This window comes from Hyaena hyaena, unplaced genomic scaffold (assembly GCF_003009895.1).
Source record: "Hyaena hyaena isolate Hyena2069 unplaced genomic scaffold, ASM300989v1 scaffold_1449, whole genome shotgun sequence".
Classification (NCBI taxonomy): domain Eukaryota; kingdom Metazoa; phylum Chordata; class Mammalia; order Carnivora; family Hyaenidae; genus Hyaena; species Hyaena hyaena.
Genome location: NW_024082083.1, coordinates 291,801 through 305,215, shown reverse-complemented (window position 1 = coordinate 305,215; position 13,415 = coordinate 291,801). Strand labels below are relative to the sequence as shown.

General features: G+C 43.6%; 2 pseudogenes; one reads left to right on the top strand and one right to left on the bottom strand.

The window, feature by feature from the left end:
- Nucleotides 1-295: 295 nt before the first annotated feature.
- Nucleotides 296-6,173, top strand: LOC120225619 (annotated as a pseudogene).
- Nucleotides 6,174-10,696: 4,523 nt separating this feature from the next.
- On the bottom strand, nt 10,697-12,858 carry LOC120225618 (annotated as a pseudogene).
- Between the last annotated feature and the right edge of the window lie 557 nt (nt 12,859-13,415).

Here is a 13,415-nt window from a genome sequence, read left to right as displayed (position 1 = left end):
TACATTTTCTTGAAAAAGTTCTGGGGCGCTTTTGTGGCTCAGTTGGTTAAGTGTCTGACTCTTGGTTTTCAGCTCAGGTCATGGTCTCACGGATCCATGAGTTTGAGCCCCACATCCCCGCTTGGGATTCTCTCTCTCTCTCTCTCTCTCTCTCTCTCAAAGTAAATAATAAAACTTAAAAAAAAAAGTAAAAGTTCTGTAACAATTTTTGAGGAATTAATATAAGACTTAGTCATTGAATTTTATTGGCTTTCTTGGGTAATATTATGACATATATAGCATCAAAACTTGCAAGATGCATTTGTGCAGCTTGAAAGAAAACCTTCCAAACAGTGAAGTGCTCTTAAAAGATGGCTACATCAACATTGCTCTCAAAAGCACAGAGAACCACATGGTGGGAAAGCACAGGCCTCAACAAGTGAGTCCATAAATGATTCAAAATAGTCAGAATCTGTGAAGCTTTAAGAATATCTTAACTAAACATATTTACCTTATATATTCCATTTTATATATGTATGAGGGTGCTGTATAACCAAATGGTTTAAAATACATTTAAAAATTACTTTCAATAAATTTAAAATAGAAATTTATTAAAGAAAATTTTTAATGCTTATTTATTTTTGAGAGAGAGAGAGAGAGATGGGGAGGGTCAGAGAGAGAGGAAGACACAAAATCTGAAGGAGGCTCCAGACTTTGAGCTGTCAGCACAGAGCCCCATAAGGGAATTGAACTCACGAACTGCGAGATCATGACCTGAGCCAAAGTCAGACGGCCAACCAACTGAGCCACCCAAGGTGCCCCTAAAATAAGAATTTAAATCACTGTTCAATTTTCATGTTTTCTTTTTTAGTGGCAAGTAGAATAATGATGTATCTTATAATTAATGGCAACTTGGATTTAATAAAAAAAATATATGTTTGCTTTTGTGTTGAGTAGTTTATTGACTAGAGAAATGATCTAAGTAATATTCTCTACCTTAAGGAACTTCCTAATCAAGAAAGATAAATCCAACCTAAGAAACACTCAAACCGAAACAGAATATACCAAGATATACATTTTGTAATAGAGGTTGTGTTATGTGTTATTCAGTAGAGTCCATTTTGAGGGCAGGAAATAAGTTACCAGCAGGGCCATTAATCTTGCATTGGGTGTCACTAGGGTAAGGGAATATTGGAGGAGAAAAAAATACATTCTCCTTGCCAATCAGGACAACCAAATTAGCCAAGGGATGATGCCTTGAACAGGGCTGCTGTATTGTGCAATTTATACGGTGCACAAAGGTCCCTAGCTGAGGGATGGAGAGAGTGGGGGGCCAAAATCTAACCCATACCAGCTGATCCAGCCAAGCATCTCAGTAGGGAAATGAAATACTTTGAGGAAAGCTGTGCCTTTATGCAACTGATCCATCCTAAAAGGACACCTTTTTGCAAGTCCCACAGAAGTGTGCTAGTGAAGGCCAAGGATGACACATGTTACAGCCAATCACCTTCCCATTCATCAGGGGAAAGCACTGCAAAGGTGAGTAGAACTTGATCAATGGCTTGACCGCAGAAAGATGCACTGCATATTTACAGGATAGTAAAAAGGTTCTTATTGGGGAATAGAAAGACTAAGATTGGACAGGAAAACGGGGTTAGATTATGGAGTGTTTTGAAGATCAACTCCCTGAGAAAACTAGATAAATGTTTGAAATTAGGGGCTCTGACTCATTACTAGGAATAGTTCTTTGTCTTGTAAATGAAGTGTCCTGTAAAGTTTGTCTGATCAAATCTGGAACAGTCATGGTAATCTGGGGATGGATACATGGGAGAAAAAAGTAGGCAATTCTTATCTCTTTGAGCCACCTCCAGTGGACAATAGGAAGCATTTTAAATTTTGAGTATGGGAATAATAATGCTTACAGGAAAAGGGTATCACACATGGGGGTGGGAAGTAGTGAAGGAAAGGGCACACTGAGTTTGGAAGATAAACAAAGATGTAGTTCCTTTTTTTTGTTTTTGAGAGAGAGTGTGTGTGTGTGTGTGTGTACCCACATGGGGGAGGGGCAGAGGGAGGGAGAGAATCCTAAGCAGGCTTCACACCCGGTGCAGAGCCCTACACGGGGCTCAATCTTATGACCAGAAGATAATGACCTGAGCCAAAATCAAGAGTTGGACGCTCAACCAACTGAGCCACCCAAGCACCCCAACAAAGATGTAGGTCTGAGCTGAGCCTATGACCAAGACACAAGCAGCATCAACTGAGGAGAAAGGATAAGGATACATAATGATTCCCATGTATCTATTCTGAGTCACTAAAAAAGCATAGTATTACGGGAAAAGAAATGCGAGAAATCAGACAGGTTGCTGAGAAGTTAAGAAAGACTATTTACTAAAATAGAAGAGCCTCATGAGTAAGAATTTCAAAGGTTTATGAAAAAAATCCTTCAATCTCTAGATGATTAATTCTTAAAACAGACAAACAAAAAAATACTATTTTTCATAAAAGAAACCAAGAAGCTCAAGATGGGCAGAGAAAATGTTGCTGATTAGCCTAAACAGAATAACTATTTCATAAATGTTAAATAAATGAGAAATAAAAATGTAAGCCATTGGTTCACTCCATCTGCTCTTCTTTACTCCACAACCTTGACTGTAGATTTGTTTTTCTCTCAAAGGAATATACTGTAATCTCATCTTATGTTAAGTATGAAGCTCATACAGTAAAACCTTGGTTTGCGAGCATACATAATTCGTTCTAGAAACATGGCTTGAAATCCAAAGCACTTGTATATCAAAGTGAATTTCCCCATGAGAAATAATGGAAACTCAGATCATTTGTTCCATGACCCAAAAGAAGTCATATAAAAATGATTACGATAGGGTAATATAATACTAAATAATAAAGAAAATACAAAACATAAAGAAAAATGAACAAACCACCCCGCACTTACCTTTGAAAACCCTCATGGATAGTGTGAGGGAGACAAGAGAAAAGAGGGTTACTATGTAGGACAGTGTTCACTATCACTAATGGAATCACTGTTATTTATTGGCTCTACCGAATCTTTTTCTTTTTGTGCAACTTTAACAAGGAACCTATCCAATGACACCTGCTTTTGCCTCCTTTTGAGGATATTGTAGAAATGTGACATTGAATTGCTCTTACACAGATTCATCACTCGCATTGCTATAGCTTTATTTGGGTAGTGCTTTTCTACAACATTTTTCACTGTTTCCCATATTTTACACATCTATGTAATCTCATTTGAAGTGAGGGATTCCTCTGTCCTTTTCTCCTTCTCCTGTGCAGATGAGATGCAGATGTAGTAGCCTTCTTATCTTGCAATTTTAGCCGCTTGCATACCTTGTTCGTACTTCTTGATGATTTCCTTCTTAACTTCCATGGTAACCATCTCCTTATTCTTATCACCTTTCTTTTCAACCTTTTCCTGCATGGGGACCATTGTATATACTATCTCACACAGATGTTGACTACAGTACAGTATTAATAAACTCTTGTCTTATACTATATTTAATGTAACTGGCAATAAGGCAGCAGAGGAAAGGGTTTATATCTGCAGGCAGCCTGACCTAGAATGAAGCAAAGCATTCCCAAGCTTCCTCTTGCATAAAAAAATGAAAGACTGGGGGCGCCTGGGTGGCTTAGTCGGTTAAGCGTCCGACTTTCGCTTAGGTCATGATCTCGCGGTTCGTGGGTTCGAGCCCCGCGTCGGGCTCTGTGCTGACTGCCAGCTCAGAGCCTGGAGCCTGTTTCAGTCTGTGACTCCCTCTCTCTCTGACCCTCCCCTGCTCACGCTGTCTCTCTCTCTCTGCTAGAAATAAATAAAATATAAAAAAAAAAAAAAAATGAAAGACTGTCCGGAGGTGTTTTGAGGTGACAAAGAATGCAGTAGTGCCAGTTGTGGGCACCTTCCTATGTTCTCAAATATCACTGACTTCTGCCAAACACCCAGCCTGAGACCAAGCATCTGAGCATGAGAGATAATCATCCACAATCCGGCAACAAGAGAGAGAGCAAAAGAAACATTGGCTCAGTTGCAATCATGTGATGTCCAGCGTCACATACTACTCATATTGCGAGACATCACTCGTTTATCAAGTTAGAATTTATTAGAAATGTTTGCTTGGCTTGTGGAACATTCGCAGAACAAGTTACTCATAGTCCAAGGTTTCACTGTATTCTCCTAAAGTAATGGCATGTTGCATTTCATCTCAATGTAAGGTAGGCAGGGGGTTGGCTCGGCAGGATCAAGCATGCTTTCAGGGACCTGGGATGGAGCCACCTGTGATGGAGGGCACATACAGGGGCCGGAGAGAGAGGTGAGGAAAAGAGTGTCAGCTGCAGGTACTGGCAGGAAGCCCCGCCTAGCCACACGGTAGATGGCAAGAAAGACAATGAGCACCATAGCACGAGTCAATGTGAAGCCTGTAAAGTATAGCATCAGCAGGTTTGGGAAGAAGGGCAATTCCATAGGCAGGCAGGCAGCAGATAGAAAGTGCTCGGCTTCCTTCAGGTGGGGAATGCACTACCCTTAGATGAGGCAAGTGAAACTAAAGCATGACTCAAATTAGAGGTATCAGATAGGTTGAGACACAGGCACACAGAGATAAATAAGGATCCAGTTGCAAGAATGGGAATAGAAGGAAAGCATCAAACTTCTGGAATAAGCCAGCTATAAATACTCCACATAAAACAGAAAGATCATGCTGTTTTCAAGGAACCTATCATGTAATGGAAACTACTACCTAATAGGATCAAGCTGTTTAATCTCCCCAAACCTCTGTTCCCTTGTCTATGACATAGGAATCCTTGGCCAGGATTCTAAAGGAAGGTATCTCTGGCGGTAGTGTCCAAAGACTCGAAGCCCTTTTACGGATCAATTGTATAAGCTGTCCGAGCATCTCAGCTTCCTACATTGCCCGCCCCCTTATTTGCCACACTCAGCTTCCTGCCTCACCAGAGGAAGTGGGGAGAGACAGCAGGTGCAGCGACAGGTAGCAGGGCCATGGACAAGGAGTCTGTGGGTTTCGCCGCCCTCCCCAATCAGCTGCACCGCAAGTCGGTCAAGAAGGGCTTTGACTTCACATTCATGGTAGCAGGGGAGTCAGGCCTGGGAAAATCCACGCTCATCAACAGCCTGTTTCTCACCAATTTCTATGAGGACCGGCAACTGCCAGAGGCCAGGGCTCGCTTGACACAAACGCTGACCATTGAGCGCCGGGGCGTGGAGGTCGAGGAGGGGTATAAAAGTGAAGCTGACCCTGGTGGACACACCTGCCTTTGGGGACTCAGTGGATTGCTCAGCATGCTGGCTGCCTGTGGTGGGCTTTATTGAGGAGCAATCTGAGCAGTATCTTGGGGATGAGAGTGGCCTGAACCGGAAGGACATTCAGGACTCCCGTGTCCACTGTTGCCTCTACTTCATCTCACCCTTTGGCCCAGGGCTCGGGCCCCTAGATGTGGCCTTTCTCCGGGCGGTGCACGAAAAGGCCAACATCATCCCCGTCATTGGCAAAGCAGATGCCCTAATGCCTAAGGGAACCCAGGCCCTCAAGCAGAGGATCCGGGTCCAGCTGAAGGAGGAGATCAACACCTACCAGGTTCCTGACTGTGACTCGGATGAAGATGAGGACTTCAAGACGCAGGATGCAGAGATGAAGGAAAGCACCCCTTTCGCAGTCGTCGGTTCCTGCGAGGTCGTGAGGGACGGCGGGACCCGTCCCGGGAGGGGGCGCCGCTACTCCTGGGGTACTGTGGAGGCGGAGAACCCACATCACTGCCATTTCCTGAACCTGCGACGGATGCTGGTGCAGACACACCTGCGGCACGTGAAGGAGGTGACCCAGGATATTCTACAGGGCCAGCCGTCGGCACAGCCCGCCCGGCCTGGGGCGCGTGGCCGAGCCGCCACAGTCAGCTCTCCCGCCAGAGCGCTCCAGAGATCCCGCTGCCAGTGCTGCCTCTGCCGAGACCGAGGAGCTGATCCGCGAGAAAGATAAGAGCTTCGCCGCGTGCAAGGGATGAGGGAGATGCGGGCCCAGTCGCAACAGAGCCAGACTCAGGGCGAGCAGTGGACGCTCGCTGAGGCCCCTCCGGCCCTGCTTTATCTCGGCGCCGCCTTCAGTCCTTCTTCTGTCCAATTCCCGAGCCCCTGGCTTCCGGGTGCTTAATCCCGGAGCCGCAGCCTGAGAAGGCGGCCCTGGCGCGGGGTTCTCTCCCTAACAGATTCCTGCACACTGAGTTTGTAGCTCCGCCTTTGGCCCCCCTGCTCCGAGCTTCCCACCCCTCCCCGTGACTCCCACCCCAGCCCCTCTTCACCCAAGTTGTAACTTCAATAAAAAGTTCCCCTGGGGATGATGTTAGCTGAGGGCTTCTCATAGATGGCTTCCATGACGTTTAAGTAAGTTCCTTCTATCCCGACTTTCTCTAGAGTCTTTATTAAGAAGATATGCTGTATTTTGTCAAATGTTTTTTCTGCATCTATTGACAGGATCATATGGTTTTTAGCTTTTGTTGATGTGATGTATCATATTGATTGATTTGCGAATGTTGAACCAGCCCTGTAACCCAGGAATGAATCCCACTTGATCTTGGTGGATGATTCTTTTTATGTGCTGCTGGATTCGATTTGAAAGGATCTTGTTGAGGATTTTTGCATCCGTATTCATCAAGGATATTGGCCTGTAGCTCTCTTTTTTTGCTGGATCTCTGTCTGGCTTGGGAATCAGAGTGATGCTGGCTTCATAAAATGAGTCCGGGAGCTAAAACATGGAAAGAGCCTAAGTGTCCATCAATGGATGAATGGATCAAGAAGATGTGGTTTATCTATACCATGGAATACTACATGGCAATGAGAAATAATGAAATCTGGCCATGTGTAGCAACATGGATGGAACTTGAGGGGGTTATGCTGGGCGAAATAAGTCAGGCAGAGAAGGACAAATATCATATGTTTGCACGTATAGGAGGATTAGGAGGAACTTAACTGAGGACCATGGGGGAGAAGAAGGGGGGGGATGGTGGGGGAAAGGGAGAGAGGCAAACCATGAGAGGCTCTTGAATGCTGAGAACAAACTGAGGACTGATGGGTGTGGGGGGGAGGGAGGTGATGGGCATGGAGGAGGGCACTTGTGGGATGAGCACTGGGTGTTATATGGAAACCAATTTGACAATAAACTATGTGTAAAAAAATAAAAATAAAAATAAAGGAAAAGAAAAAAAAGAAATAGATCTATGATTTAAAAAAAAAAAGTTCCCCTGGGGGTGAAAAAAAAAAGACACCTCCCCCACCCCCCCACCCCGCTCTAGCCCCTTCAGGGGCTAGTTATTCCTCCCTCACACTAGTTCTAAGGTATATAGTTCTAAGATATATTGAAAAAGAAAATCACAAAACTATATTTATTCTATGACTCTACCTATATTAAAAATGTGCATCCAAGCTTTTGTGAGAACATATGTACACACACATACGCACAGTCACACGCACACGGGATCTGGAAGGAAACACATTCCAGAGTTATTAATGGTAACCATGGAGAAGAAAACGAGAGGTGTGCTTTCAGTTTTATTATAAACAGTTCTGTTTCTTTAAATATTTTGCAATATGCATGCATTAATATATTACTTCTCAAAGAAAACAAATCTTAAATTATCTAACTCAGAGAATTATCACGAGGTTTCAACAAAGTAATATTTGTTTCTGAGGTGTGAAGCACAGGGACAGTCACAGAGCTAGATCTCCACAAATGACAATACTGTTGTCATTGTCACTGTTGCTGCTGATGTGGGAGGGGGAAAAGAAGACATTCACAAAATCCTCAAGAACACGGCAAAGGAAAGTAAAGGCAAAAGCACAGCAAGGAGCATAAACAAGCTATCTTTATCATTTAAAAATTTTTTAATGTTTATTTATTTGTGAGTGAGAGAGAGAGCAGGAGAAGGGGAGAGGGAGAGAGAGAGGGAGACACAGAATTCAAAGCAGCTCCAGGCTCTGAGCTGTCGGCACAGAGCCTGACACAGGGCTCGAACCTATGAACTGCAAGATCATGCCCTGAGCTGAAGTCAGATGCTTCACCAACTGAGCCACCCAGATGCCCGGAACAAGCTATATTTAAAAATTAGTGCTGAGAAGACTGAAGTGACTGACATGTGTTAAGCAGGGTGAAGTCCACCTGGGAGGGTTATATGGAGATGAAGCTGATTGAAAGGAATTCCAAGGTCCGGAAGACATGTGATTTGCCAGCAAAGCATGGCATGAGAATTATCAAAGTGGGTTGGAGGAGTTAAAGATCTAATGCTAGTAACATATCTAAGTCTACTTCCAGGTTCAGACCATGTCAGAGCCTTTCTCTTCTGAGATGAAAAATTCTAGCAGGCAGTGACAGAGATCATATATAGGCCATCCAGGGGAAAGGTACAAGGAAGAGAAATGTGGATGGATTTATAGAGGTGGCCAACTTTCCCCAGATAGTCCAGGAAGAACCAGGCCAACATTGCAGGAGGTTAGCCAACAGGAGAGGAGATGAGTGTCTCATGTCCCATATAGCACCTTGTACAAAATACCCAGTCATTGGGTCGTTATTTATGTGAGGTCAAAACACTTCAATTCCACCGTGCTTTCATCTCCTTCATGGGGGGTGATAGCAACCTGGGACCATGCTACCCCCCCGCCATGTGCTCATCAAAGAGCTTCAGGTATGTACTAGTGTGGCCTCATTGCCAATTCTTTCTGCTTTCTTAGAGCGGCTCTGCTGGGCAAACCTTATGTGGTTTTGTGGACTACATGTTCATGACCCCCACAAATTCACATGTTGAAACCCTAACCCCCAATAGGAAGGTAATAGGAGATGTGGACTTTGGGAGGTAATCAAGTTATGTATTAGTCAGGGTTTTCTAAAGAAACAGAACCAGAAACTTAGAGAAAGATGGAAAGAGAGAGGGAGAGAGGTTTATTAAAGGAATGGCTCACAAAATTGTGGAAGCCAAGTCCACAATCTGCTATCTGGAAGACCAGAGGAGAGGCACCTGGGTGGCTCAGTCTGTAAGCATCCGACTTCGGCTCAGGTCATGATCTCTCGGTCTGTGGGTTCGAGACCTGCATCCGGCTCTGTGCTGACAGCTCAGAGCCTGAAGCCTGCTACAGGTTCTGTGTCTCCCTCTCTCTCTGCCCCTCCCCCCTCCCCTGCTCGCACTCTGTCTCTCACTCTCTCATAAATAAATAAAACATTTAAAAAAAAAAAAAAAGAGTGGAAGACCAGAGGAGCTTGTGACGTAATTCAATTCGTCTGTGGTGTAATTCAAAGGCCTGAGAACCAGGAGCACTGATGTCTGAGGACAGAGAATGGACATCTTGATTCAGGTGGAGAGTGAATTTGCCCTTTCTCTGCCTTTTTGTTCTGTTCAGGCCCTTAAAAGATTTGATGATGTTCACTGGCATTGGTGAGACTACTTCTTTACTCAGTCTATCAGTTCAAATGCTAGTCTCTTCCAGAATTTAATGAGCTAATTTAATTTAATGAGCTAAGGTTGTATCTGATAAGAAATCCTCCTTAACCCCCACAGCTTTGCTAATGAGAACTGTGATCCATTCTTCTTTCCCTTCTTCTATCCTTCCTTCCTTCTTTCCTTCCTTCCCTCTTTTCTCCCTCTCTCCCTCCTTCTCTCTCCTTTTCTTTCTTTTCTTTTCTCCCTTCCTTTCTTCCTTCTTTTCTTGTCTGTCTGTCTTGTAGTGAAAACCCTGTATTCTTTATAGTTCAAGCTTATTTTGAGAAGGTGCAGCATTTTTATTTGTGTATTGGATTAGTCTTTCAGCTGTATTAAAAAGTGGAGGAATAAACTTGTTACTTTATCAAAGTGAAATGAAGCAGATTCAAGTCAAAGGTTAAATCATAGGTATTTCCCATCATGCCAAGATCCAACTTTCCAATAGTGGGTGCTGGAGGCAAGAACTCCAACAAGGAAGTGCCTCAGGTCGAACCTAGAAGTTTACATAACCTGATTCTACCCATATGCTAAGCTTCCCTAGAAAACGGGGCTAATGAATTACAATATTGTACAGGTCCCCTTCTTGTGTTTTCCTGGACACCTCACATTGTAAATTACTGTCGTGAGTATAGAGTATTCAATTTGAGGTCAGACAAACAAATACTAGATCAATCAGGTTTTGGACCACTTCTATCTGAAGAATCTAAGAAACCAATCTATATTTGGGACACACTCTATATTTGATCACATTCCTTGTGATCCCTACAGACCAAGAGCCCAAATGTACAATTTAAAGGGTTAAAAACAAACAAAAAGCCCATGGAAAGAACCCATGGTGTAAAGGGAAGCACTTTCAGACTATAGGTTAAGTGCGCTGCCAAGGGCTCGGTCAATGTCCTCAGTGTGAAGGCTCCACTCCTCTTTCCACTAGTAAGCTGTGGGAGCACTACAGGCTGGAGCCTCAGCCCTGTTCTGCCTCTCGCAGGGTTCAGAAAAGTTTCAGTCTTGGTTAGGATACATGTTATCCTACATGTTATAAGTATCCAAGATCTAAATAATAAATAAGGCCACACGATTTTGAATGAAGTTAGAATGTACTCCCTGGTTTGCAGTATGGAGAAATGACTAGGCATCCCTGGGTGCCAGAAATGGCAGTCATCAGCACAGAGCTACAGCATGCAATGACAGCTCACAAAGCACCTCCCTCTCCCTAGTCACAGGCAGATGGGTAATGGTAGCACAAGGGTTTATTAAGCTGTGCCTTAGTACAGCACTGGGGCTTGCTCATGGTGCTCTTGATGTATAAAGCCCAGATGTTCTGTCAATTCTTCTTCAATAATGACACCAACACCAGGAAATTGATAGCTAAGTGGTCATCATACACAAGCTCATCATCTGTCACCTTTGCATAATCAATAGCCACTGCCTGCCACAGCACCAAATTCATCTGGGATTTGATCATGGACTTCACTTTATCCATTTTGGCCACCATGTTCTTACTGTGGGTCAGGAAAGAAAGGAAGTTGTCTACCTTATTCAGGCCTGGGCCCAAGATTCATGGAATCTGCTTGATCAGAGATTCTGAAACCAAAAAGGCATCATGTTTCCTGACTAATTTTTAATTTTTGTTGAGTTTCTTCTGTGCCTCAGTGTCCATGTTGGGAAGTATCCACAGCCTTGGCCTCATCACAGTGATGCTGGTTCCCCAAAATACATACGGAGAACTTGGGGTGGGGAGTGGACTTAGGCCTGATGGTGCCCGAGAAGCATTGGTTTTTCTGAGCGTCAGAGTTCTCCAAGTTGATCTGTAGCTTCGGTCTCTAAAAACTTCCTGATGCTTGGCTGGTTACCCTTGCAGGACTTCCCACACTGCCTCACACAGGGTGTCCTGGGAAGCTTTGCCACTCAGAGTAACATATGCCACAATGACCAGACAAGACACAATGCAGGTTTCATTCTGAGGCCTCTTCTCTTGGCTTGTTCAAAGCCACCATCTAGCTGCATGTTCCCATGGCCTTTCTTTGGTAAGTACACAGAGAGGGGAGAAGAGGGAGCAAGCACAGGTGTCTCTTTTTATAATGGCATTTATCCTGTCAGATCAGGACCTGCCCCTATTACCCCACTTAACCCTATTTAGTTTCTTGAAAGCACCATCTCCAAATACAGCCACAATGGGCATTAGGACTTCAGCATATGAATTTCGCGGGGGGAGCTGGGGAGACGGTAGTGGGGGAGACGGCAAGGGACAAAAACATTCAGTTCATAATAGATCCCTAAATAGAACTGGCTTTCCCATGGACTTAATAAGTAATATTTGAGAATGCCTACAGGAAATTTAGAACTATGATTTGATTATTAACATAGTATATAATATTTGCTTTAATAATACAATGTTAAAGTGCTCAACCGAATATCAGGAATGAGAAGGCAGGCCATTCAGGTGGGGCCACCTGACAATTATTTCCCTAAGAAAAGGAACTAGCCTGAAAGGGACTGGATTCTACGTCCTGTAGAGCAGAAGTCAGAAGAGGGATCAAGTGCTGAAAACATGAAGTTTGGGGGGAAAATAGAGAGGTGCCACCAGTGAGCTGGGAGAAGCCTATGGAAAACATGATGTTGTATTCCATAGCTCTTTTCTCAGAGGGCCACAAGTCTGTTTGGATTTCTTATGAAACGCAATGAAGGGGCCAAGCCAGCAATTGTTTCCAACCAGTAAAGAATCACCATTGCAGGAGGTAAGGAGCAATGTGTGGCTGTGTTTTAGGTTGTTGTGACAACTGAAGAACACCATTTACAGGCTTAATGTCCACAATGCAAGGGATGGTCCCATAGGATGAAGAATGGTGTTATCCAAATATCAGTCAGGTGTGTCTAAATTTACCTAAATCTCCTAGATTATACCTGAGATGAGGGTCACAGTTATTTGTCTATTCATTCACTTACATATACATTTATTAAATTCCTCCTAAGTACAGAAATGCTGGGATAAACCAACATGAGGAATACATGGAACCTACTTTCAGGGAACTCTTAATCTAAAGGCACAATTAAGTAAGATGTTTTCTGATATGTTCTGTAGTAGCTGTACGGGGATCCATAAGACTGTGATTAATTCAAACAGGGTGAGAATGAAGAGGAGAGTATCAGAGAAAAGATGCTCCAACTGACATAGAAAGGATGATTCGAATCTGAGCCAGTTGCCATTGCACCAGTGAGGGAGAAGGCCATTCCATTGGCAGGATCAAGTGCAAAGGGCTGGATGCATGAACGTACCTGATGTGCGTAACGCAGCATGGAATACGAACTATAATTTTGGTAGGTGAGACTGGAAAGGCAGGTTGCGCCCAGATTGTGAAAATCCTTGTAAGTCATTCTAAGCAGCTTGGGTTTCAATTTGTAGAAAGTAGAGACCCATGAAAGAATTGGATCTAGAGACCTGACATAATTATTTATGAACCTAAAAAACAGCTCCCAGCAGGGGAGGGAATAAAAGGAAGAAAACGATTCAAGAGCATTGTACTAGTGCGGATGAGGAAAGGTAAGGACGGTGGGAAAGGAAAGTGTAGAATCAAGGAGATTAGAGACAGGTATTTCAGAGCTGGAGTCCACACACTCCTATCTTGTGGAGAAGTTAATTCAAAACAGTCAGGGTGGTTTTTCCAGGTTTCTGTGACCCCAGTTAAAAGTAAAATGTACTGATATGACTATTTCCAATATTGGCAAATTATGGACTTGTAGAAGACTAAATGGGGAAAGGAAAACAGACGGCAATTTATTGTGACAAAAACTACATGGTCTTGTGTTAATTGTGCATAAGACTGTATTTACTTAAGCGGCTAGAAGTTCATCCTTCTCCAGTTCCCTGAAGGACTGGCTGGGTAAAATCAGCTGCTGTGTTTCTAAAATGCCAGTGGGCTTTAGAGATAAAG